We start from the raw sequence: 27,644 nt of genomic DNA, 5'->3' as shown, positions 1-27,644 counted from the left end.
GGGATTGGCCGGATGTTACAGATGTTTAGTCGAGGGTTTTTCTCGTATTGTTATGCCGCTAACACGCCTGACTAGGAAAGACGTGAAGTTCACTGGTCAGAAGCCTGCGAGACCAGCTTCCAAGAGTTGAAGCGGTGATTAATGTCGGCACCAGTTTTGGTTTTACCTTCTGGAGAGGACGGATTTGTACTCTACACCGACGCTTCTCTTCAGGGTTTGGGCGTTGTCCTAATGCAGGGTGGTCTCTTATGCTTCTCGTTAGTTGAAGGAGCATGAGAAGAACTACCCAGTACATGATTTGGAGCTAGTAGTCATTATATTTGCTTTGAAGATTTGGCGGCATTACCTTTATGGTATTACATTTGAGATTCTCACTGATCATAAGAGTCTCAAATACCTTTTCACTCAGAAGGAACTCAATCTCCGACAGAGGAGATGGCTGGAGTTCCTGAAGGATTACGACTATACTATTAGCTACCACCTAGGGAAAGCTAATGTGGTTGCCGATGCACTTAGCCGGAAGTCCAAAGGGACTTTAGCTTGCCACCGAGTTGTGGTCACGGACTTGATTTAAGATTTCTCCGAGTTGGGCCTTGAGGAGCAGGGGCAGACAGAGCAGGATATTTTGGTTACCATGGTTGCTCAGTCGTCGATTAGGATGAGGATACGAGAGGCCCAAGCCGGCGATCAGCACTTACAGTCCATTAGCAGCCAGATAGCTTCTGGGCAGCAGACAGAGTTCACATGAGATGATGCGGGTATTATATATTTTTGAGGTCAACTATGCGTACCTCCATCTCACCCGGTCAAGGAGGAGTTACTTCAGGAGGCTCATCGCTCCTGATTTGCTATCCACCCAGGCGGGACCCGCATGTATCGAGACTTGATGTGTTCCTATTGGTGGAACGGTATGAAGAAAGACATCGTGAAATTTATAGCTAGATGTCTTGTCTGTTAGCAGGTGAAGGCTAAGCACCAGATTACTTCAGAGGAATCTGATTCCAGAGTGGAAATGCATCACTATGGATTTTGTGGTGGGATTGCCTAGGACACGACGAGGCCATGACGCGATTTGGGTAATCGTTGACCGATTAACCAAATCCGCACACTTCTTAGCTATTTGGAAGACAGATTCTCTGGATCGATTGGCAGAGCTGTATTGTCGAGAGATCATCAGATTGCATAGTGTTCCATTGAGTATTATATCAGATCGAGACCCACGACTCACGTCCCGGTTCTGGCAAAGTCTGCAACAGGCCTTGGGCACATAGCTCTGTTTCAATACAGCTTTCCATCCGCAGACAGATGGACAGTCAAAGCGGACCATTCAGACTCTAGAGGACTTGCTGAGGTCTTGTGATATGGATTTTGGAAGCAGTTGGGAGGACCACTTGCCATTGGTAGAGTTCGCCTACAACAATAGCTATCACTCGGCTATCCAAATGGCACCGTTTGAAGCGTTGTATGGTAGACCTTGTCGGACACTCACCCTCTGGGAGGAGGTTGGGGAGGCCCAGCTGCTAGGACCGCAGAGAGCTCAACAGGAGGGGGAGTTGGTCTATACTATCAGACGTAGGATGTCAAAGGCGTAGGACCGCTAGAAGAGTTATGTTGATCGGAAACGTAGACCCCTGGAGTTCTCTTCTGGAGGCCATATTTTTCTGAGAGTCTCACCCACAAAAGGGGTGAAGAGATTTGGCCTCCGAGGTAAGCTAGCTCTACGATACATTGGATCTTTCCAGATATTGGAGAGGATTGGTACAGTAGCTTATCGTCTAGTGCTACCATCGGCTCTGGCAGGCGTTCATAATATATTCCATGTGTCTATGCTGAGGAGATACATAGCCGACCCAACACATGTACTCTCAGATATACCATTTCTCATTCAGCCTGACGTTACCTACGAGGAGCTTCCGGTATACATTTTGGACCACAAGGAGCGTCAGCTACGAAATAAGACTATCCGGCTGGTTAAAGTCAGATGGCAGCATCATTCCGACAAGGAGGCTACATGGGAGCTCGAGGATACGATCCGAGCTCGATACCCTCATCTTTTTACTTGAGGTATGTGGGTTAGATTTTCGTTCAGCATTTATACTATCTTTTTATTGCTAGTGCTTGGTGATGGTAAATAACGAAATTTATGGACCAAATTTTTATCAGTGGAGAAGAATGTAAAATATGGTACCCTAAATATTAATTAAACAATAAGGTTAAATAGAGGAAGAACCTTAACGGAATTTTCTGGAATTTTTAGAAATTTTTTAGAATTTTTTTGAGACCGTATGGTATAGATTACGGGGATCAATTATGGGGCCAAAGGAAAGCTTGTTTAAGCTATCCCATTTAAGTGAGGAAAAATTTGATTTTTCATTTATTTTTCTTTTTCTTTATCCCCCGCGTACCCTATTTCTCTTTTCTTCCTTCTCCCGTCGTCGAACTTGCCCGATTCTTCTCCTCCCTTCTCTTCTTCACCTCTTCGGCTCCTCCACCCGACGGTGCCACCGCCACCCTCCTCCTCCCCTTCTTCTTCCCCATCTCCTCATCCCGTCTCTGCCCTAGCCTCTGCCCCGATTTCCCTTTCTCTGCGTCTTCATCGCCACCGACGAGCAGGGAGCAACGCCAAGCGAAGGTTTCCTCCCCTAGCCGATGTCGTCTCTGTGTTGAAGACCAAATTGGTGATGCCACCGGTCGAGGTAGGGCTGTCGATCTCCTCCCGCACCCTAGATTTCCCCTTTCTTGCACATCCTTGCCCTGATCTGCTCGTCGCCACTGCTGGATTTCCATTTTTGGCCGCAGGTACCAAAGGGGCTCTCGGTAGCCAAGCTTCTGATCGTGCCATAGAGTTGCCTTCGGGTCGCCTCTTTCTTTTCTAGCACCGGCTCACTGTGCTAGCATCTCCCGTGTCCTAGCACCGGCACAATTCCAGTGTTGGGCCTCACAATGTAGTCTGACCGAGAGGAATCTATGGACACGGTTTAGGGCTTCGGCCACCAATTTCGGCAGTGAGTACTTTTGGCTAGCAAATTCCAGCATCTGATCAGATCTGCTGCCATCACCGAAGAAGAGGAAAGTTAGGGAAAGATCCTTGTTAACTTCAACAGTGATGTGGATTTAGGTAAATTATTGTTAGAATTCCTAACTAGTTAGATTTGGGATTGTTTTGCAAATGGCAGTAGAGGGTTGAGTGCAGTTGCTTGGTTCCAGCTTTGGACCCAGCCGCTATAGCTCCGGCTGTGAGCAACAGCACGAACGGATTTTTGAGTAAGTTGGGCTATGAAATTATTACATTTAGTATTGGTTTAGATTAAGTTGTTGTGATTGATTATTCTTATTACAAATCCTAATTTGATTGGATTAGTTAAAATTGATTGAGGAGTTAGATGATCAAATTAGGGTTGATAATTGGATTTGGATTTAGGTTAGCTTCTTAGGGATTTGATCTAGCTAATTAATTTATATGTAATTAGCTAAATCTGTATATCATGTATTACAGGACTTTGATTCGAGACGACGTCTCGATGTGGGGTCTATTTCGGAGACGATCTCCATTTTAAGGCGGATACCTTGATTTATCTCTTTTGATATGTTATGTTGATATGCGTAGTAGGTTATAGCCTTTAGTAATAATTATGTTTATCATTGCTTTAGTATGTCACTACATGATACCGTTGCATGCTTTCATCTGTTCTGCATTTATGATTTATTATTGTCATGATTATTTATGCTCATAGAGATAGTGACGTACTATGCCTTGTGATACACCGGACTAGACATTTACCATATCTGACCTGTGTACCTAGATCTGTTTATTTGATCCATTTATTTTTGGTACATGTTTTATGGAGGCAGATATGGTCAGGATTTGCATGCTTAGTGTCATGCATCATCTTTCATGTTCCATACTGTGCGATTGGTAGCCCCATTATTGTTGAGCTCATCACCAGTTACATGGATCTGCCCACACAACCACTCATGGGTTAGTGGTATATCAGGTAGGGTGTGTGGCAGTTTTTCTCTGTTAGGCTCCGCTGGTCCGCTCATGGGTAGTGGTGACGCAACGTGATAGCTAGCAGGCAGTTTTGCTCTGTTAGGCTCCGCTGGTCCGCTCATGGGTAGTGGTGACGCAACGTGTTAATCGACAGGGATCCCTCATCCGGGTTGTCTCAGGGAGATGAGAGTATTAAGCTCCCCCACTTATGATTTGGGTAGGAGGATAGGTGTACTCCGACATCATCCTGTCCACTCAGTCACTTATCAGGAGCAGTGATGGTAGAGTGCATAGTTATCATAGCTCTACCCACTCGGTCTCACCATCGTGTGTGAGATGGCTGACTGGTGTCAGGGGTGATCAGGATATGTCATTGGCATCATATGCATGATTGCATTATTGCTTGTGCTTGCTGCACTTTATTTGCTATATATTGGATGGATGCATATGTTTGACATGCATACAGGAACTTGTTACTTTTGATCTAACAACCTTATTATTCTGATAGGAGGTCCTGGTGAGTACAGCTTCTTCTTTTCTTATAATTTTACATTTTCCATTACTCCAGAAGACTGTACACATATTTATTATTATTGGTTATTTCGTATTATGCATATCAACTTGGTATTCGCTGAGTGTTGGACTCATCCCGTTGATATTTTCTTATTTCAGGTTGAGGCCGTCAGGAGGTTCCAGTTGCTAGTCCCCTAGTCACGAGAGTTTATGTATTAGTCTTGTGGTTTTCTGTTTGTTTCGGACTTATATTGGTTTTGCACTTTGGATTGTATGATTTTTCTTAAGACATTGTGATGGTTGGATTTTTTCTTGTTTAGTAGATTTGTAATTGTTATGTTTCGCTACGCGCCTGCCGATCGACAGAAGAGGTAAGTTAGATGTTGTTTTTGTTTTCTTTTGTATTGTGGTGATAGCCAGAGGTTGTTTGGGTATAAATTGTATGGTTTGTTAGTATTTTTATATTTATTGTTCCGACCATGTTGGCCGTGTATGAGTTGGTTGTAGTAAAGTTTCATATTGCCACTCGTACAAGGGAGATATTGTCGAAATTTCTTCTGGCAGGGACTACCTAGGGTGTGACAAGTTGATTGTTGTCCGTGCGCTTAGAGCTACTCTGGGCACCGGGAGCTACTCTGGGTGCCTGGACCAATCTGGTCCCCGGGTTGCCTTAGCGAGGTGCCCCTGCGCCAAGTAGGTCCTGTTAGAGTGTAAGTAGCAACCAACAGGTCCGAGCACCCGAAACTGTTCTAGATGCCCGAACCAGAGAGTTTATCCAAACCTGTTGTGATATGATTCGTTGCGACATGGATAAAGTTGTATCCACGCCCAGGTTCCCGGAACCTTTCTAGACACCCAGATCATGGCTATAAATATAATCTTGATCCCAATAGTTCAAAACAACACTTGTAAAATGATTCTCTTTCTGTTCTACTACTTTGTTTGTGAGCTGTCAATGTTGTAAGAGTCTACTCCACCGAAAGGAGATTTTTAGTGAGTTTTAATTGCCTTGGATTAGTAATCCTTTGATTGCAAATCAAGTAAATCTTTCTATGCCTCTCTCTTTAATTAATTAGTTTCTAAATTCTTTTGTACAAGTTTTTGTCTTAATCAAGCTATAAGATCGAGAAAGGTTTGTGCTTGTATTTTTAGGCAATTCACCCTTCTTGTCAGCCACAAGGGACCAACACATTTTGGTCGTTCATGCCAGCAAAAGTGTAATACCCCGGTTCTGAGATTCTGGTTAAGTATGACTTAAAAGGTTAGATGGTACTATCTATATCACCAAGGTGCACCTTCCTTTTCGAAAGCCTAAACTTAAGAACTCCAAAGTTAAGCGTGCTTGGCATGGAGAAATATGAGGATGAGTGGCCCCTGGGAAGTTTTCCAGGCTGCGCGAGTCAGGACAAAGTACGCTAAAAGGATCTCTGGTGGTCTGTGGAGCTAGTTGTCAACCCGATGAGCAATTATGGTGACGTTCTCGGTTTGGTTCCGGTGGGGCCCTCTTAGGCCAGGGCGTTACAAAAAGGATGTCATCACAGTTGAGCATCACTTTCCTTATGATATATTTAATATTGTAATAGATTTTCAATTGGAAGAGTTAAACTGTAGATTCAGTGATGAGACAATAGAACTTCTTGTGCTTAGCTCTGCTTTGGATCCATAAGTATTTGAAACAAAAATATTGCAGTACTATAATTTGATCGACAAGTTGATTAGTCTAATTTTAACTTTGCTTGTTTCTACGGCAACTACAAAGTGTGCATTTTCAGCTATGAAGCATATTAAAACAGTTCTTCGTAATAGAATGGGTGAGGATTTTCTAACAGATTCTATGATTATCTACATTAAGAGAGAGTTTGCTTCAAGTATTGATTCAGATTCTATCATTGATGAATATTATACTTTGAAGAATCATAGATCACAACTTCGATAATGTGTATGTATATATAGATCATAAAATGATTTTTTTTTTACTTTGTGAGTTATCTGTGCTAATTAATTTTTTTCTATTTTTATTTAGGAAGTTGATGGTGTGAAAGTTCTTCAACTGGAAACTGCAGCTGGAGCACAATTCGAGTAGTTGGCTGATTAGATACATTTTCATATTTGTCCCACTACCTGCTATATATTTCATTGGCCACTAAACCTTTCAAGACTTTTTATTTATTTGTATTTGCTACACTCCTAATATTTTAGATTAATGAGGTGAGATTAGTTTTCCTTTTCATGTTATTGAACTTTATACCACTAACATTTTTATGCTTGCGCTCTCGTGTTTTGCAGGATTCGACCTACAAATACTTCGAGGTCATAGTTTATGTAGCTCATAGTATCATTATCCACAATGACCCAAGGATTAACTCTAGAGTTATCAACTTGCTTTTATAGTTACCTTTTGTCAAGAATTTGTTGTGATTTCAGCTCAGAGTTTTAGTTATCTATTTGATGCGCTTGTCTGGTCCATAAGTTTTGTGATTCTACTCAACTTTAGACTTTTATAAATCTTTTAATAATTTGCATTCTGTTATATTTTTAGTACCAATCATTTTCCTATCTAGTGGATAAATGAGTTTTTGTATAGATTTGGATTAAAGTAATAGATACAAATTATAGTTGTTCTATTTATCTTGTAAAAGTTATTTTCTAAAATATTTGTATGGGATAATATTACATGTTTTTCTTAATATTTATTTTTTAAAAATATTAAGAAAATTAATGACAGATATTAAATTTCATTGCTAAATTTAGCAACGGATATTAAATTCCATCGCTAAGCAACAAATAATTGCTAAATTTAGTAACTAATATTAAATTTCATTGCTAAGCAACGTATATTAAATTTTACAGCTAAATTTAGTGATGAAATTAAATTTCCTTCATAAAATGTATTAGCGATCAAAATTTTTATGATATATTTGTTTCTAATAGTTGTTTGTTCATGTCTAATGCATATATATAATTTTATTTTTCGTTAAAATTTTTTAGCTTGAATAGATTATAATTCCTGGCTCCACCATTAATTGTAAGAGATTTTTCCTCTAGTTAGATGTAGATCTAAGAATGATGTTGTATGTATGTATTTTCTGATTTATTCTAATGATAAGTAGAAAATTTTTATAATAGCAAACTAATCATTTAATATTAATCGGCTGAAGAATTAGATACATTGTGTTAACAAAAAAACAAGTTATAATAAATAATGTCTATCATGGTAAAAGGCCCGGGTGATGCCTTTAATATTTTCCTTATTAAGTCCATGTCAACAATGTGTATTGTGCCAACAATGCATACACTACAAAAAAAAAAAAAATCAGTTATTTAGGGATGAATTTAACAATGAATTTCAAAAAAAATCGTTGCAGATTCACAATGAATTCAATTTTCGTTATAGATTGCGACAAATTCTTGATTCATTGCAGATTGCAATAAATATTAATTTTTATTACAAAATTTCAATAGAAACAGTATATTACGATAAATTTACAACAAATCATTTTCGTCGCAAAATTCGTTGCAAAAGTAATAAAAATTACCAATACTTTTCTTTTTTTTGGTATTTACCATATATTCATACGCTGAATGCAATAAAATTGAATTATCACACAAATACATCAAAAATGAATACAGACACAATAACATAACCGAAAACATTCATCAACACAAATATATCCAAACTTGTTCCATATCTCCAAATACAACTAACAAACAATATGTTTCATCAACCAAGTTTCAATACAACATATGACTAACAACTAACCAAGTTAGAATAGTCAACAATACAACAACAAAAATAAATACAACCAAGTTAAAACAAACATAATATCTAATAATTTTATACATACAATGTCTCAAAACCAAAAATAAATTAAAATAGAAGATAATCTGGTACTTATGAGATCATTATCATTCCAATCTTCTTATGCTACCTGCATCAGAAAATAAACAAATAAAAATGAAGATTTTTAAATCTCAATAAAATAAAAAGTGTCTCAACTCGTGTCTGATTACCATCCATAAACTCAACATTACTAGATACAAAATTTAAAAACTATCTCAACCCAGTGATAAACTCATCAGTTAAACTGCGACGTTCAGGTAAATTTTTATTATAGATCCAACTTCTTTCATTCTACATTTTACCTATTTCCAATAAATTACATTGATAAAAACTCCTAGAAAATACACTAATCGTTAATACGAAATTAATTCACATACAAATAGAATTAAAACTATTCATATAATAAAGAAAAATATATCATTCCTATACTATTCTATCACTATCAAAATATATTAATCCAACACTAATACTATCAATATCAAAATATATCATTCCTACACTAATGTTATCATTATTAAAACAACATGTGTAAATAAATATACCTAACAAAGGTGAACAAAAACGAGTCTCTCCCAGCAACGTCAAATATAAACCTGCACAAACAACAATATAAAGTTTACAATCAAATATAACAGTCCACAAATTAACAAAAATAATCTTGCTCACTAGTGGCCAAGACAGCCACGGCGACCAGGGGACCAACAAGCACGCAAAGGGACCGCCCTGGATAGTGGAGGCTGCTAACACAACTCCGGCCAAGGCCGACAGGCGGCGACCAAGGCCACTAGAGGCCGACAGCGGCAAAGCCAACCCCAGCCAAGGCCGGCAATGGCCGTACCCGGTCGCTGGCAGTCAATGGAGGAAGGCCTCGACCCATTGGCGGCTGCCAACCCACGCGAGACTGCTTGCGAGCACTACAAAAAAATGGAGGTTTTAGCATCGGTTTTTTAGAACCGGTCAAATGACCGCTCTTATAGCTTGAATTGGTTTTATAAAAAATCGTTGCTATATATCTTGATTTGCAGCGGTTCACATAACCGACTCTAAATTATGTAATTTGCATCTGCCAAATGTGGTCGCTACATGATATCAATATTAGAAGCAGTTTGTGACCGCGGCAAAAGGCATATTTTAGAATCGGTTTCTATAACCGCTCCTACAGCTGTAATGAGAACATTTAGTAGCGGTATGTAACCGCAGCAAAAATTATGTCAAAAAAACCCTTAAATATTTATTTTGTGGGTCGATTGCATCCTGTCTATACACTCTTGACTATGGGAAAAGTTGTGTTTACTAGCGAAAATATTCCGTCTAAATTGAATTTGGCTAGTAAATAAAAGATTTACTAGCTAAATTGTACTTTGGCTAGTAAATAATTTTAATTACCGAAAAAAAATATTTGGCAGGCAATTTTAATTTATTATTAACACAAGTTCAATATGGCCGGTAATGTGTTATTTTTTTACCTAACAAAATTAGATTTGGTATGTAATATTTAATTTATTTACTAACCAAAATTTGATTTGGCTAGTAATATTTAATTTTTTACTAGCCAAATATATTTGACCAATAATGTGTAATTTTTTACCGGTAATAGTTAAATTTATATGGTAATATTTAATTTTGTTTGTCGAAAAAAATAAAAAATTTAGTTGATAATTATTATAATATAATTAAACTTTTAATCAACGTATGACCAATCTTAATTATTTAATTGTTAATCAATAATTAAAATTAGTTTATAATCTGTTTGTTTTATTTTAATCCAGTCGTACTTAATATTTTTTTTTTATTTTCTTTATATCATTTCCTTTTTTTTATTCTCCTTAGGTTTCTTTTCCCAAACCTCCTCAATGCACAACCCATCTCACGCGACCTTTCCTCTCCTCTATTCCCACTGAAAAACCCTTCTTCTTCCTCTACTCACACTGAGAAGCTCTAAATCTCCATTAATCCTTCGTTTGAACAAGGTATAGTCATTCCTTGCAATTATCACTCACTCCATTCTTTGGTTTTTGAATGTTCCTTTTAATTTGATGAATATCCTTTTGCGTTTGTGCCTTCTATGCACTTATTTGAATAAACAACAAGGTTAGAATCCTAAGGTTTAGGGTTCTGGAAGCTAAGTCTTAGCGGACTTATCTGTATTTTTTTTAATATGCAACTCCTCTCTTCACAGTTGTGAGTTGAAATCGCTACAAGAAGCAGCGATGCCGAGAGACCCCAAGAATCCAGAGTTTCTTCTTCCTCTTTACATCGAAGAAAATTGTAAGCGCAGGGATCATTTCGTTTATATTATATATTAGTATATTACTTTGTTGTATCTGATTTCATGTGAGTTTTTTTTCATAGACAAAATAAATGTAATATAAACAATAGTGAAATTATAAGATGACGTATTCAGCCTTAATAGATCTTAATTGATACTAGATAAAGCTCAAATTGAATACTTATCTAGCTAAAATTTAAAATAAGAATATCAATTAATGTAAGTAAGAATAAATTTAATCCTTATGAACTCAAATAACACTTGCTAATTTATACTTATACGACATGAAAATAATCTATGAACATTTATTATGGCTTCTTTTAATTAGGACTAGCAAGTAAATTTTTTATTTATCTATTTATTGTATATCTTGACCAAGAATAACAACCGTAGTTGAATCTTGAATTAATGTATTTTGATGATTTGAAGAGTAAAGATTATGAGATTTATTGTTTTATTAGTTACCATGAATTGATCTTTTGTATCTAGATACATGCACCAAATTTTGTATTTGTATTTTTATCCCATGTTTTTCAGTTATTAGTGATTGTAGGTGAAATTGTATTATCTTATCTGAAAATAAATTCTCCCATTTCTAACAAATATTTGATTTTAGAGATGGTTTTATAGGAAGAAAATTTTGTTACCTTGCATGTTTTGGTTTAAGAAACGAAGACACTAACATGAGATCTATGGCTTGTAATCGAACATGAAATTCATAATGTAGATATATATAGTTTTTTGAGTAATAGTTTAGATTATTTAGTTGTTGCTGAAATTATTTGTTAATTTTTAATTCTTTTAATTTAAAAATATTTGAAGAGGATTGCATAATGCCGAAAGCATGGATGGAATGTCATGGTGATAGTCTTGAGTACCGAGTGGGAGTACTACACTTTTTACGTTTCGCATTTGCTGATACAACTCATGGAGGCACGCAACCATGTCCTTGTTACAAATGTATAAACTCATTGAATCATGATCGCGAAACAATACATGAACATTTAATTATAAATGGTATACTACGAGATTATTATATTTGGGATTATCATGGAGAAAAATCACCTGTTATGACATTTCACGAAAGCATGGACAGTGGGCTTCAGACTTCGTTGGAACATATTCCTAGGATGCCTAACCATAAACTCATGGCACAAGAAACATTAGTTGAAGCATTTGGGATGCCTGAAGGTTTATTTACAAGTAATGAAAATTACTCTGGTGCATCGACAAGTCATATGCCAATGGAGTCAAATGTAGAAGATTTTTCTCGATTAATAGATGAAGGGAAACAACTGCTATATGTCGGATGCTCTGAGTTTTCTAAATTGACATTTCTTGTTGAGTTATTTCAGTTAAAAGTGAGTGGGAAATGGAGTGATAAATCCTTCACAGCATTATTGGATTTTCTGCGACGAGTGCTACCACCTGAAGCACAAGTGCCTAATTCTTTTTATGAGGCAAAGAAAATGATTTCTAAATTAGGACTTCATTATGAAAAAATACATGCATGTCCAAATGATTGCATGATTTATTGGGGGAAAAATGAGAAGGAACAAACTTGCAAAGTGTGTAACCTTTCAAGATGGAAAAACTTACAGAAACAACCCAAGAGGTCACGTACCGGTGGAAAAAAGCAGCTTTTAGTTAAAACTCCGGCCAAGGTATTTTGGTATTTTCCATTAAAACTAAGATTGCAGCGATTATTCATGTCATCTAAGATGTCTGAAAGTATGCAATGACATTTTAAGGGGCGAGTTGAGGATGGGAATCTAAGACATCCAACCGATTCACCAGCATGGAAGGCATTTGATGAACGACATCATGAATTTGCATCTGATCCTAGAAATGTATGTTTGGGGCTCGCTACAGATGAGTTTAATCCATTTAAAAATCAAAGTACTTCACATAGTACTTGGCCTATTGTTCTGATGCCGTACAATTTGCCGCCTTGGGAATCCATGAAATCTCATTCCATTATTCTATCCACCTTAATTCCTGGTCCAAAAGCACCAGGAAATGACATTGATGTTTACTTGTCTCCCTTATTGACTGAATTGAAAGACTTGTGGGAAAATGGGATTGCAACATATGATGCATGCAAGAAAGAAATGTTTCAAATGCGGGCAGCTTTACTCTAGACCATTAGTGACTTTCCTGGTTTAGGATGTTTGTCTGGATGGAACACATATGCCAAGAACGCATGCCCAACATGTGCTGATAAGACAGATGCATTATACTTAAAGCATGGCAAGAAATGGTCATATAGAGGGCATCATTGATTCTTACCTCTAGAAGCAGAAATTCGAACAATGGCAAGTTATGGCAAGCCAGAGCGACGTGAATTAGATTTGAAGCCATTGTCTGGAACTGAAGTTCTACAAATGACCCAAAGCATAAATATGGTTTATGGTAAGAGTAATGCATCAAAACCATCTACACGAGTAAAAATAGGGTCGATCGAACAAATGTGGAGAAAAAAAAAGTATATTTTTTAGTTTACAGTACTGGGAATTTAATTTCATTAGACATAATCTGGATCCTATGCACATTGAGAAAAATGTTTGCGATAATATTCTTGGGACACTTTTGAATGATTCCAACAAGAGAAAAGATAATGCAGCTGCACATAGAGACTTGAAAATTTTAGGCATTATGAAGCAATTATGGCCACAGACTCAAGAAGATGGTATAGAATATTTGCCAGCCGCATGTTATTGTATGAACAAAGTTGAAAAAAAAAAGTATTTTGTTCAATCTTGAAAGATATTCGTGTCCCTGATGGTATGTCATCTGACATTTCAAAGTGTGTAGATGTTGGGCGTTGTAAGATTATGGGTCTAAAAAGTCATGATTGCCATGTCATAATGGAACAACTTCTTCCAATTGCTCTTCGTCGTGTGTTGTCTAGAAAGGTAATTGCACCACTTATTATTTTGTGTGAATATTTTAAGACAGTGTGTGCAAAGTCCTTACGAGAAGATGAATTACAAAGGGCCGAAGAAGGGGTTGTGTTGGCATTGTGTCAGTTGGAAAGAATTTTTCCACCATCTCTTTTTACAGTTATGGTGCACTTAGGGGTACATTTAGCATATGAGGCAAGAGTAGCCGGGCCTGTACACTATCGGTGGATGTATCCAATAGAAAGATATTTAGGGAAGCTTAAAAATTTTGTCAGAAATAAAGCTCATCCAGAAGCTAACATTGCAGAAGCATATTTAGCAGATGAATGTGTTATATTTTGTTCTCATTATTTGGAGGGTATGAACTCGCTATGCAATCATGGAATGTCACGCCCCAGAGGAGTCCCTATCCGAAGAAATTTCGACAGCATCTCCCCTGTACGACGGACAATCTGAAACTTCTACATAACACATATACCTCAGCCACAGGCGGCTGGAATAATAACAATAAATAAAAACAATCACCACGCAGTTTATATAGATATTCAGCCTCTGGCTGTCACAACCACGCAGTTAATAATAGTAATCACAAACAATAATACTCTGACTCGAAATCCACCCTACTCAACTACACTCGTAAAGCTCAAATCTGACGAACTCACCTCTTCTGCCGTCCAGGCAGGCAAGCATGTAGTAGAATAAAATCCAAATCATACCAAAAATCCATCAACATCTCAAAATCCATACAAAGTCCAAGTATCCAAACAAACCAAGTCTATAACATAGTCAAAAAGGAAACAAACAAAACCAGTAGATCCGTAAGTCTTCGGGTCTTCAGGGGACCAGCAACTAGAACTCTCTCCTGACAGCATCATCCTGAAATATAAAAACAATGGAGGCGGGGTGAGTCCAACACTCAGCAGGTACAAGGGATATGCAAAGTAAAGAAATAACACCTAACACTAATCATGCGTACAGTCTCCTGATAAAAATAAAGATAAATGCAAATCGAAGTAGACAGGAGAGAATCTGTACTAACCAGGACCCGGTATAAGGACAAACAGTCCGAAAGGTATAGAAGACCTGTAAGCATGTCAAACATAGGTATCCAAACAATATGCAGCATATAAATGCAGCAAACACAATCACAAACAATAAATGCATCATGCATATGATGCCAATGTCATGGTCACCCCTGACGCCAGTCAGCCAACTCATAACAAAAGTGGGACCGAGTGGGTAGAGCTGTGACAACCGTGCACTCTGCATCACTACTCCTGATGAGTGACCGAGAGGATGCTGCCGGAGTACACACATACTCCTACCCCAAATCATAAATGGGGAGCTAATGCTCATCTCCATGCGTTATGACGGGAGGGATATCTAACGTTACTACGCACACACTACTCATGAGCGAACCAACGAGCAACCGAAGAGCTAAACCGACGTATATCACGTGTCAAGCCCCCGAGCCACAACGAACACCAACCGTGATGATAATGTGCTCAACAATAATGGAGCAATCTATCGCACAGCATGCGATCATGCAAATGGTGCATGTCACTAAGCATGGTAATATACTAAACCAACCTCTGGACATATAACAATGGGCACCATAGTGAATAAATCATATCAAGATATACTGATCAATAAGGTATCAAACCTTGGTCCTGAACATGTGAAACATGGTTATATCACTACCCATGAGCATGAAAAATCAGGTACAAGATCAATACGAGATGCAAACAAACATCCAATCAAACAGGTAACATGTATTGGGCAGTGATTAACCGAAACAAATAAGAAACACAATTAATGCAACATGTTAATTTCATTACTAAGCATATCAAAGACAATAAGTCAAAAGTACCCGCCTCCAATCGAAATGGTCCAGTCCGATATCGAGATACTCGTCTCGCGTCAAGGTCCTGTGTCACCAATACACATATATTTTATTTAGCTACATTCATAAAAATAGCTAAATAAAATCCCCAAAACTAATTTAGGGAAAAACCCTAATCACATAACCTCAATTACCTATTTAAATCTAATAGTTAACTAGGGTTAGTAACTTAACCCCCAATCAACTCTTTAGATTAGAAATCCAAACTTAAATCCACTACACAAATAGATTTAAAGTTAAACCTAAAACTAATTCTAGTAACAAATTCTTTCTTTTCTTCACAGTACACATTCTTACCTTTGCTCTTGATCTAAAACCCCTGGCAATGTTTGTTTGAGTGCTGCCGGCAATAAACACCACTAGAACCAAGATCACTTCCAACAAATCCTCACTGGTTAGGATCAAAAGAAGAGATCAAGCAGTGACGATTACAAATCAAAGAATATACCTCGATCCTACCTTACTCCGAGACCCCCACAACTTCAAGAAAGAATAAAACAGTGCATCCTTCTTCAATGATCGGCAACAGGAAGAATCCACAAACTATGCTAGGCACGGGAGGCAGCCGACTGATGCGGCACCACCCTTTGATCTGCTCCAACAAAGAGGCGACTGAGATCTCCACGGTAAGGGCGACGGGCAGAGGTAAAGAAGTCGGCACAGAGAAGAGAAGGGAGTCCGGCGATCGGCAGAGGGCTCAGCGGTGGTAGATCGTCGCCGGCACTTGGGAAAAGGGGAGCGTCGGCTAGAAGAGGAGGAGGGGCCGAGGGGTTTAAGGCTTCGGGGAGAAGAAGCAGAGGAAACGGCGAAAAATGAAGGAAAAGGAAAATTAAATAAAGGAAAAGAAATAAGAAAAAAATTCAACTTTTCCTCATTTAAATGGGGTAGCGAAAACAGGCTTTTCCGGGCCCCGTTTTTGTCCCCGTTAACTCGTCCATACGAGCTCCGAAAAATTCCCGAAAAATTTCCAAAAATTTCGGAAATTTCCCTTATTAATATTCGCCTATTTTCCGGTATTTTAGATTCTCCCCCACTAATAAAAACTTTGGTCCCCAAATTTCGTTTCTACCATCAGCAAGTACTAATAACAGATATAAAGTATAAATGCTGTACGGTAAATAAATCACATACCTCAAGTGAAAAGATGGGGATATCGAGCTCGGATAGTATCCTCGAGCTCCCAAGTAGCCTCCTCGTCCGAATGATGCTGCCATCCGACTTTAACCAGCCGGATAGTCTTGTTCCGCAACTGACGCTCTTTCCGGTCGAGAATCCGTACCGGGATCTCCTCATAAGTAATGTCAGGCTGAACTGGAACTGGGATATCTGCCAGCACATGCGTCGGATCAGGTACATATCTCCGCAGCATAGATACGTGGAATACATCATGGACGCCTGACAGGGACGGTGGTAGTGCCAATCGGTAAGCTACCGCTCCGATCCTCTCTAAGATCTCGAAAGCACCAATATACCGCGGAGCTAGCTTACCCCTGAGACCAAATCTCTTCACCCCTTTCGTGGGTGAAACTCTCAGAAATACATGGTCGCCAACAGAGAACTCTAGTGGTCTGCGTCTCCGATCAGCATAACTCTTCTGACGGTCCTGCGCCTCTGACATCCTCCGTCTGATAGTACGGACCAACTCTGCATCCTGCTGAACTCTATGAGGTCCCAACAACTGGGCCTCTCCCCAGAGGACGGGTGTCCGACAAGGTCTACCATACAACGCCTCAAACGGTGCCATCTGGATAGTCGAATGGAAGCTGTTGTTGTAAGCAAACTCTACTAACGGCAGATGGTCCTCCCAACTGCCTCCGAAATCCATAACACATGACCTCAGCAGGTCCTCTAAAGTCTGAATGGTCCGCTCTGACTGTCCATCTGTCTGTGGATGGAAGGCTGTACTAAAACGGAGCTGTGTACCCAAGGCCTACTGCAGACTCTGCCAGAAACGAGACGTAAACCGTGGATCTCTATCCGAAATGATACTCAATGGAACATCATGTAGTCTGATGATCTCCCGACAATACAGATCTGCCAATCGATCCAGGGGATCAGTCCTCCGGATCGCTAAGAAGTGCGCGGATTTGGTTAATCAATCAACGATAACCCAAATCGCGTCATGGCCTCGTCGTGTCCTCGGCAAACCCACCACAAAGTCCATAGTGATGTGATCCCACTTCCACTCAGGAATAGGAATCCGCTAAAGTAATCCTGCAGGTCTCTGGTGCACAGCCTTCACCTGCTGACAGATAAGACATCTAGCTACAAAATCCGCGATGTCTTTCTTCATACCGTTCCACCAATAGGAACGTCTCAAATCTCGATACATACAGGTCCCGCCTGGATGGATCGCAAATCGAGAACGGTGAGCCTCCTGAAGTAGCTCCTGTAAGATCGGATGAGACTGAGGTACGCATAATCTGCCTCGGAAGTATATAACACCCTCCTCGCTGTAAACTCGGTGCTTAAGCTATCATCGCTAATGAACCGCAAATGCTTATCACGACTGTGCCTCTGGATCTTATCGACGATCGAGCAACCATAGTAACAAGAATACCGCCTCTGAGATCCTCCTCAAGGTCTAACTCGAAAACTCGAATCAAGTCCGTGATCAAGTCCGTGGCAAGCCAAAGTCCTCCGGACTTCGGCAACCACATTAGCTTTCCCCGGGTGGTAGCTAATGGTACAATCGTAGTCCTTCAAGAACTCCATCCATCTCCTCTGTCGGAGATTAAGCTCCTTCTGAGTGAAAATATATTTGAGACTCTTATGATCAGTGAGAATCTCAAATGTAATACCGTATAAATGATGCCGTCAAAGCTTCAGAGCAAAGATGATGGCAGCTAACTCCAAGTCATGAACTGGGTAGTTCTTCTCATGCTCCTTCAGCTGACGAGAAGCATAAGAGACTACTCTGCCGTTCTGCATCAGAACAGTGCCCAAACCCTGTAGAGAAGCGTCGGTATAGAGTACAAATCCATCCTCTCCAGAAGGTAAGACCAAAACTGGAGCCGACACTAATCTCCGCTTCAGCTCCTGAAAGCTGATCTCGCAATCCGCGGACCATGTGAACTTCACGCCTTTCCTGGTAAGACGTGTCAACGGCATAGCAATACGCGAAAAACCCTCGACAAAACATCGGTAATATCCTGCTAGTCCCAGAAAACTGCGGATCTCCTGCACTGACTTCGGCTGCTCCCAACTGGTGACAACCTCGATCTTCTGAGGATCAACTGAAATACCTCTGCTAGAAACCACGTGTCCCAGAAAACCGACTGAGGATAACCAAAATGCACACTTGCTGAACTTCACGTACAGCTGATGTCGTCTAAGAATCTCCAAGACTATACGAAGATGCTGTGCATGCTCCTCCTCGGAATGCGAGTAGACCAATATGTCATCAATGAAAACGATAACAAACTGATCCAGATACTCAAGAAAAATGCGGTTCATCAAGTCCATAAACACCGCTGGAGCATTGGTAAGCCCAAATGGCATTACCAAAAACTCATAATACGGAAAGCTGTCTTCTGGATATCTGAGTCTCTGAACCTCAACTGATGATATCCGGATCACAGATCAATCTTAGAATACACTGATGTACCTCTGAGCTGATCAAACAAATCCTCGATCCGTGGTAAAGGATATTTATTTCTGACGGTCACTGCATTCAGCTGTCTGTAGTCAATACATAACCTCATGGTGCCGTCCTTTTTCTTGACAAATAATACCGGAGAACCCCATGGGGAAACACTAGGGCGAATGAATCCCCTATCTAAAAGCTCCTGGAGTTGAACCTTCAACTCGTTCAACTCTTTTGGTGCCATACGATACGGAGCTTTCGATGTCGGCGCGGTTCCTGGCAAACCAGGTAGCTCCTCTGGAAACACATCCGGATACTCTCGGACTACTGTAACGTCGGAGAGCTGCGAACTACTGCTGTCGTCTGTACTAATCAAAGATAATAGGAAACCCTGACAGCCATGTAACAACAGCTTCTGAGCCTGAATCACCGAAATGATCGATATGCCGTCATCTCTTATGCCAATGAAATTCCACGAGGGTTGGTTCGGAGGCCGGAAGGTGACCACCCTCGTCTGGCAATCAACGGTAGCATGATATACTGACAGCCAATCCATTCCAAGAATGATATCAAACTCGATCATCTCCAATACTAGAAGATCTACCGTAAGTGTCATGTTGCCAAAGTCTAACGGGCAACCTCTGATCTCCTGTGTGACGTCTAAAGTATCACCGGACGGTAGGGAGACAGTCAATCGCTGCAATCTAACAGTAGGTAATCTACCTATCTCCCGCATAAAGGTACGGGATATAAAAGAGTGCGAACTACCAGTATCAATCAAAATATCAGCGGAAAATGCATAAATGGAAATCGTACCGCGGAAAATGGATCCGTCGGACCGCTGAGCATCCTCTCTGGTAATCGCATGGACACGACCAGTCTCTGGCGGAGGAGGAGGAGGTAACACTGCCAGCGGCTGCTGAGGCTAGGCAGAAACCTGCCACTGAGGTGGTGCTGGATAATGAGCCAGAGAAGACTGAGAGGATGGTGACTGATACTGTGCAGCTGGCTGGGACTGAGTGGGTAGAGCTGTGACAACCGTGCACTCTGCATCACTACTCCTGTTGAGTGACCGAGAGGACGGGATGCTGTCGGAGTACACACGTACTCCTACCCCAAATCATAAATGGGGGAGAGCAATGCTCTCATCTCCCGGTACGCTATGACGGGGAGGGATCTCTAACGTGCTACACGCTGCGTCACACTACCCATGAGCGGACCAACGGAGCACCGGAAGAGCCAAACTGACGTGCTACCACGCTACCCCTGAGCGTCACAACGGAGCACCGAACAGTGATGAAACTGGCAATGTGCTCAACAATAATGGAGCAATCTATCGCACAGCATGCGATCATGCAAATGGTGCATGTCACTAAGCATGGTAATATACTAAACCAACCTCTGGACATATAACAATGGGCACCATAGTGAATAAATCATATCAAGATATACTGATCAATAAGGTATCAAACCTAGGTCCTGAACATGTGAAACATGGTTATATCACTACCCATGAGCATGAAAAATCAGGTACAAGATCAATACGAGATGCAAACAAACATCCAATCAAACAAGTAACATGTATTGGGCAGTGATTAACCGAAACAAATAAGAAACACAATTAATGCAACATGTTAATTTCATTACTAAGCATATCAAAGACAATAAGTCAAAAGTACCCGCCTCCAATCGAAATGGTCCAGTCCTATATCGAGATACTCGTCTCGCGTCAAGGTCCTGTGTCACCAATACACATATGTTTTATTTAGCTACATTCATAAAAATAGCTAAATAAAATCCCCAAAACTAATTTAGGGAAAAACCCTAATCACATAACCTCAATTACCTATTTAAATCTAATAGTTAACTAGGGTTAGTAACTTAACCCCCAATCAACTCTTTAGATTAGAAATCCAAACTTAAATCCACTACACAAATAGATTTAAAGTTAAACCTAAAACTAATTCTAGTAACAAATTCTTTCTTTTCTTCACAGTACACATTCTTACCTTTGCTCTTGATCTAAAACCCTTGGCAATGTTTGTTTGAGTGCTGCCGGCAATAAACACCACTAGAACCAAGATCACTTCCAACAAATCCTCACTGGTTAGGATCAAAAGAAGAGATCAAGCAGTGACGATTACAAATCAAAGAATATACCTCGATCCTACCTTACTCCGAGACCCCCACAGCTTCAAGAAAGAATAAAACAGTGCATCCTTCTTCAATGATCGGCAACAGGAAGAATCCACAGACTATGCCAGGCACGGGAGGCAGCCGACTGATGCGGCACCACCCTTTGATCTGCTCCAACAAAGAGGCGACTGAGATCTCCACGGTAAGGGCGAAGGGCAACGGGCAAAGAAGTGGCATCGCTGGAGTCGGGTGTCGCGGGCCGAGGTTAGGGCACCGGCTATCGGCGCTGCTCCGTACGTCGCCGGCGGCTAGGGCACGATTTGCGGCGGTGCTACTCGGGTCGGCGGCGCTGGAAAGGGGCAGAGGGAAAAAGGCTTCGACCTCGGAGAAGAGGAGGAGGCGGTTGGTATCGGCGCAGAGTAGGTTAGGGCAAGGAGAGGCGCGAGCGGTTTCGGGGAGAAGAAGCAGAGGAAACGGCAAAAAATGAAGGAAAAGGAAAATTAAATAAAGGAAAAGAAATAAGAAAAAAATTCAACTTTTCCTCATTTAAATGGGGTAGCGAAAACAGGCTTTTCCGGGCCCCGTTTTTGTCCCCGTTAACTCGTCCATACGAGCTCCGAAAAATTCCCGAAAAATTTCCAAAAATTTCGGAAAATTCCCTTATTAATATTCGCCTATTTTCCGGTATTTTACACGGAACACGACATAAAGAGGCACCAAGTGTTGATTTTCCTTCATTGCCAATGTTTCCACATATGGGACGACCTACGAAAGGGCGCCAAGTAGTTACATTGGACCATAAAGCTCTGAATCAAGCTCATAGATATATCCTTTCTAATTGTGCAGCACTACAACCATATCGTGAGTAAGTATTCTTTTCAGAATTTTAATTTAATTTTATTATTTTTTGAATAATGAAATTTACTAATTATTAATGTTATCACTAAGCAAAGAACTAAAAACTGAATTGAATAGAAGACTTCGGTATAGCAGTCGTCCAAATAATAATGAGTTAGATGATATGGTTAGAATGCAATTTGCAAAATGGTTTGCCAAACGGGTATGTTTCACATTGTAAATAATTATTAAATGGCATGATGATAGATGTCAGATATGTTATCCTTTAAAATGTTTATATCTTAACCAAGTTGCAACTTTAATACATTACAGGTTGATCGAACAAATGATCGAATTGATGACCTAGATCTAAGGGTGCTTTCTCGCAGCCCAAATCCTGTAGCATTTAGTTACCATGGGTTCAATATAAATGGTTTTGCATTTTGTACAGTGGAATATGAAAGCAATAAAAAAGTGCAAAACAGTGGTGTCATGGTGCAGTCAATACATGATAATGATGATCATGAGTCAAATTATTATGGACGATTAACTGATGTTATCTCACTTGAATATGGAGGTCTTGGAAGAATTTTTCTTTTCCGCTGTGATTGGGTTAATATTACTACTGGAATGAAAGTTGATCCATTAGGATTTACAATGGTGAACTTTTCATGTTTGATACATACAGGAGAACGTGAAGAACATGAACCTTTTATTTTGGCTTCACAAGCTCAAATGGTTTATTATGTTCGTGATCCCAAAGAAGATGAGTGGTATTGTGTCATTCATCACACACCAAGAGACACATACAACATGGGTCAAGAAGATGATATTGATACAATGCAGTTTACTCCTAACAACTTTTCTAATATGCAATCACTGTTAGGTGATGTAAATGGAGTTGATGTTGATTTAATTAGAACTGATGTGAGGGGTTCGATAGTAGATGATATACCTAATGTGAACAACGAAAATGTTGATGAACATTCTGATTGACTTTTGATATTTACTCTAATTTTATTGTTGAATCTAGTTGATATTGTATTAGTTATTTTTGTTTCATTAAAATATACTTGTCTAAAGTATTGCAATGTTTATTGCTGCTGCTGGTTATCAAACATGGAAAAAGTAATGTGGGCTTTGATGTTTTACGATTTAAGATCTCATTTCTAAAAACTTTTTATTCATATTATGTTGTTTCAAGTGTCTATTTGGGATGTAATCTGGTTAATATCAATCATTGCAAACTAAACACTATATTCTATTTCAATTTTTGTTATTTTTAAATTGGGTGTAAGATACGTTTTTGGTACTATGTGAAGGAAGATGATAAGTTTTCTTCTATTTTTTTGTGCATTATGTTATGGTGTAGGAAATTTTTTTATGTTTTATTTTTTGGGCAATTTTATACACTTTGATTGTTTATGGTGTAGGAAATTTGATTGTCATTTTTATTGTATGATAATGAAATAAGAAATCACTGGAATATGTTTTTTGCTTAACTAATTTTTCTATATTTAAGACTTAGCTAGAAATTTGTTGTATACATGACTCTTAATTGTTTACTGGTGAGTTACTCCTGGATATCAAACTATACCTTATCAATCACCATTGAATGACATTGAGATATGGAATATTAATGTAAATTGATGATTTATCTATTGTTTAATGTTTGTATCTGCCAACATTGTTGTCTTAATGATACTTTTAATTGTCCTTTTACTTATTTATTGACTATTTTTATTGGCTTTTGTTTTATATCTATAACAATAGCTTCATGCAATTTTTTAGCATTATTTTCAGGTTATTACTGACAATGGTGAATAAAAGAAAGCAAAAGTTGATTCCAAATATCAGAGGACAAGAATCGAGAGACAATGATCTTCAAGATGAACATGAATCACATGATATAATATCAAATTCACAATTGGATACACAAAATGGTGCACTTGAACTAGATCAAAATGAGGAGTTTACTGAGCAGATGCTTACGTCTCAAAGGCAACAAAATAGATGTGGGAGGATAGTGATGAGGGATGTGCATGCATTAGATCCTGATGACGTACTTGTAGTGTAATTTAATGAAAGAGGCCAGCCTTATGGGGATATACAACCAATTCTTGCCAATTTTGTGGGTACTATCGCTAGAAATGGGAACTTGTTGCCCCTTAGTTTTCTTGATTGGAGAAAGATGCCCAAAAAACGCTTGAATGATGCATGGAGAAAAGTGACTGTAAGTTGTTAAGTGTTTAATTCCAAATTTGGATTTAATGCCTTCATATTATTTATTAATATTTATAGGCACTTTTGATATTCCCGATCACCATCGAGATGTTATTATGCAAATGATGGGGGCAGCATGGAGGCGATAGAGGACTGAAATCAAAGCTAAGTCTTATGATCCAAATACTCCATTGGATGAGCTTGTTTCCATTCCAATTCCTCAAAAGTTGACTCCTGAAGTTTGGGAAGCATTGTGTCATTACTGGAACACTAATGAGGTAGTAAATATATTGATTTTTTTTTATATATGACTAGTGTCAAATTAAATGCAATTTTTTATAGAAAATTTCATAAATTAATCAAGAAAATGCGAAGAAAAAAAGAGGGAGTCATGCGCTGGGTCGTACAGATATTCCATCCTTGGAGCATAAATTTGTAAGTATCAAATTGTATTTTGTTTTTACAACTAAATTCACATAATCCATTTATTGTGTAGATCATGATAATCCTAAACTACTGAAGTTCTATGATTTTACTTAATATGTCATGATAGTGATCGATTATGATTGTTTTTCTACCCAATACTATAATTTTCTTTTTTGTGATTAGTTACTTATTTAATTGATAAAGAATATGATTTGATGTATGTTTTGTGTTTTTCTGTACAATATTATTAATGTGATGTAATTAGTTAGAGTCAAAATTTATTTCAGTTATAGAGATGTGAAGTGCCTTAAAGTAGCATAAATAAAGCAATATTTCTTTGTGTGGTCTTTATGCATATTTAGTTAGAAGGTTTTCTCATTAAAATCCTTCCAATTCCTTTCATAATTCATCTCTTTGAATATTCATTCACTGATAAAAATCCACAATATTTGTTAATGTTACTTGACACTTGATCTAAAAATGATTTTTCCATAAGTAGTTTCAGGAAAAGGGGAGAAAACCTACTCGCATTGAGATAATAAAAATAAGTCGTCGAAGTAAAAAGAGAGGAGATGCTCCTGTTGATGATGAAATGATCCGAGTTGAGGTAGTAATTTCTTTTAATTTTTCATGTTTATTTCTCAGTATTCTTTGCATTTTATCAAATATTTTTTTGATAGGCTTTACTAGATGAAGCTGTGCGGCGTCGACTTCAAAACAAGCCTTAGGGAACTCAACCTACAGAAGTGCATGAGGACGCATTTCGGTTATAATTTCTTAACATTTTTTTATTTATTTATGGTGGTTAAAGTTATTACAATTATACGATATTAAGTATTTTTTTTGGGGTAGTGATGTTTTTGGACCCGAACATTCTGGCCGAGTTCGATGTTTAGGTGCTGGTGCACTTCCTAGCCAAGTTTTCCCTGAGCTGTGTAAGCGCACAATCTATACACCAAGTTATCACTCTAATTCAAATATGACAGCTGAATTCAAGGAAATGTAAGAAAAAATAAAAGAAATGGAGGCACGGGAAGTACAGAGGCGGATAGAAACGAGCAAATGATAAGGCAAATGCATGACCAACAACTTCAAAATTTTGCACATATTATGCAGAGTATGATATCCGGAGCTGTTGGGGGATCTCGTGGCCCAGAATTGTTACCGGCACAGGTAATAAAAATATTTAATATTTATTAGTAACAATTAAACCATTCAAAAATATATAAATACATGCATCATTTTAACTAATATCTTTTTTTTGATAGATGGCAACTATAATGGCAGAGATTATGCAACGAAATATAGATGCTCCACCAAATGCAAAAGGAAATGATCCTACACCTCCACCACCAACAGATCCATCTAATAATTAGATAAACTTTTTAGAGAAAACTTTCTTTAAATTATGTTGCCACTTGTTAGTGCTATTGTGTTGTGTTGTTTTGGGGTATGCACATTTTTGTAAAAGAATTTCGTACTTGCTACTGATATGGTGGTGTTTTGGGGTATGCAGATTTTTGTAAAAGAAGTTCGTACTTGTTGATGATATGGTGGTGTTTTGGGTATGCAGATTTTTATAAATGAATTTCTTATTGGTTTTGTGAATTGAAAGATTTAATATGAATGTTTTGTTGGTTAATCTATTGGTATTTTTTTTTTGTTGTTGAATGTTTTGTATTGATTATTAAAAATTAGGAATTCAAAAGATTTTGTAAACAAATATTTGAAAAATGGAATGATTATAGGAGCTTCATTGGGGTCCATCATTTGAAACAGGACTGGTTTTAAACTGTTGCTAATACACTTATTAGAAGCGGTAAATAATCGATCCAGGTAAATAAATTTAGAAGCGGCTTAATAACCGCTCCTAAACATGGTACGCAGGAGTGGTTACAAACTGCTGCTGAATTACTTTTGGAGCGGTTACAACCCACTACACTATTTAACTTCAGAATCGGTTTAATAACCGCTTCTACTACATACCAATACAAATGGTCATTAATCGCATTTATAGTAGTTAACAAGTGTGGTTAGCAGCCGCATCAAACCACCTTTGGATCGGTTAAGGACCACTGGTATTACAACCTATTAAGGCGATTAATGATCACTTCTATAGAGACATCAGCAGTGGTTGTTCTGTTTTCACCACCGGTTGCTATAATCAATACCATTGATGCTAGGAGTGCAAGCTGTTGGATCGGTTGAAAACCACTTCTATAGTTTGTTAAAACCGCACCTAAAGACCTATTTTTTTTTTGTAGTGGAGGCTGCCAATGCCCGTGTAAGGCTGGCAGCGCCCGCGCAAGGCCGACTATGCCAGCGCGAGGCCGCCAGCGCCCGCATGGCCCGACTGAGGCCGACGAAGGCTGCCCCTGGCGCTTCCCTAGACAAAAATCGTCGATGAAGCCGCTAGAGGAAGACTTACAGGCGTCGCTGAAGATAACGGTGCCGCCGCTGTAGATAATACTAGGGTTTTCTGGGACAAAATTATTTTGTCCCTAACTTCGTTGCAAATTTGCAACGAAAACATTGTTTCATTGCAAATTTGCAACGAAAATACTATTTCGTTGCAATTTACAATGAAAATACTGTTTTGTTGCAATTTGCAACGAAAATATTGTTTCGTTGCAATTTGCAATGAAAATACTGTTTCGTTGCAAATTGCAATGAAAATACTGTTTCGTTGGAAATTGCAATGAAAGACTATTTCATTGCAATTTGCAATGAAAACTGTTTCGTTGCAATTTGCAACGAAAGAGTGATTCGTTACAAATTAAAAAAAAAAAATCAAAAAATGAAGTATATATGTTTGAAGCCGATTGATTGATCTAGAGATGTCAGAATTAGATGAAATCAGTTCATATGTGTTTGTATATTTGTCCTGATTATATAAATGTCCTTAAATATTTTTTAGTTAATATATTTTTTTTAATCATTTTTTGATCACCTATGTGTCCGAAAAATATATTTCGAGTTTTAAAAATCACACATCCAAGATCTATTGGATCAAATT

General features: G+C 38.6%; 2 long non-coding RNA genes across 4 annotated transcripts; both read left to right on the top strand.

The window, feature by feature from the left end:
• The first annotated feature begins 2,389 nt into the window (after positions 1-2,389).
• Positions 2,390-4,846, top strand: LOC121968697. Of its 3 annotated transcripts, none has more exons than XR_006108267.1 (3): positions 2,390-2,696; positions 2,800-3,118; positions 4,664-4,846. It is a non-coding gene; the product is annotated as an uncharacterized LOC121968697 (long non-coding RNA). The 3 variants fall into 3 exon arrangements; XR_006108268.1 differs by having other exon boundaries at positions 2,800-3,264; XR_006108266.1 differs by lacking the exon at positions 4,664-4,846 and having other exon boundaries at positions 2,800-3,298.
• Positions 4,847-25,222: 20,376 nt separating this feature from the next.
• On the top strand, positions 25,223-25,658 carry LOC121975252. The gene is made up of 3 exons (XR_006110296.1): positions 25,223-25,235; positions 25,309-25,394; positions 25,481-25,658. It is a non-coding gene; the product is annotated as an uncharacterized LOC121975252 (long non-coding RNA).
• The last annotated feature ends 1,986 nt before the right edge of the window (positions 25,659-27,644 follow it).

Source organism: Zingiber officinale, chromosome 1B (genome assembly GCF_018446385.1).
Source record: "Zingiber officinale cultivar Zhangliang chromosome 1B, Zo_v1.1, whole genome shotgun sequence".
NCBI lineage: Eukaryota > Viridiplantae > Streptophyta > Magnoliopsida > Zingiberales > Zingiberaceae > Zingiber > Zingiber officinale.
The sequence above is the reverse complement of the archived record's forward strand: the minus strand, read 5'-3'. Positions and strand labels throughout refer to the sequence as shown.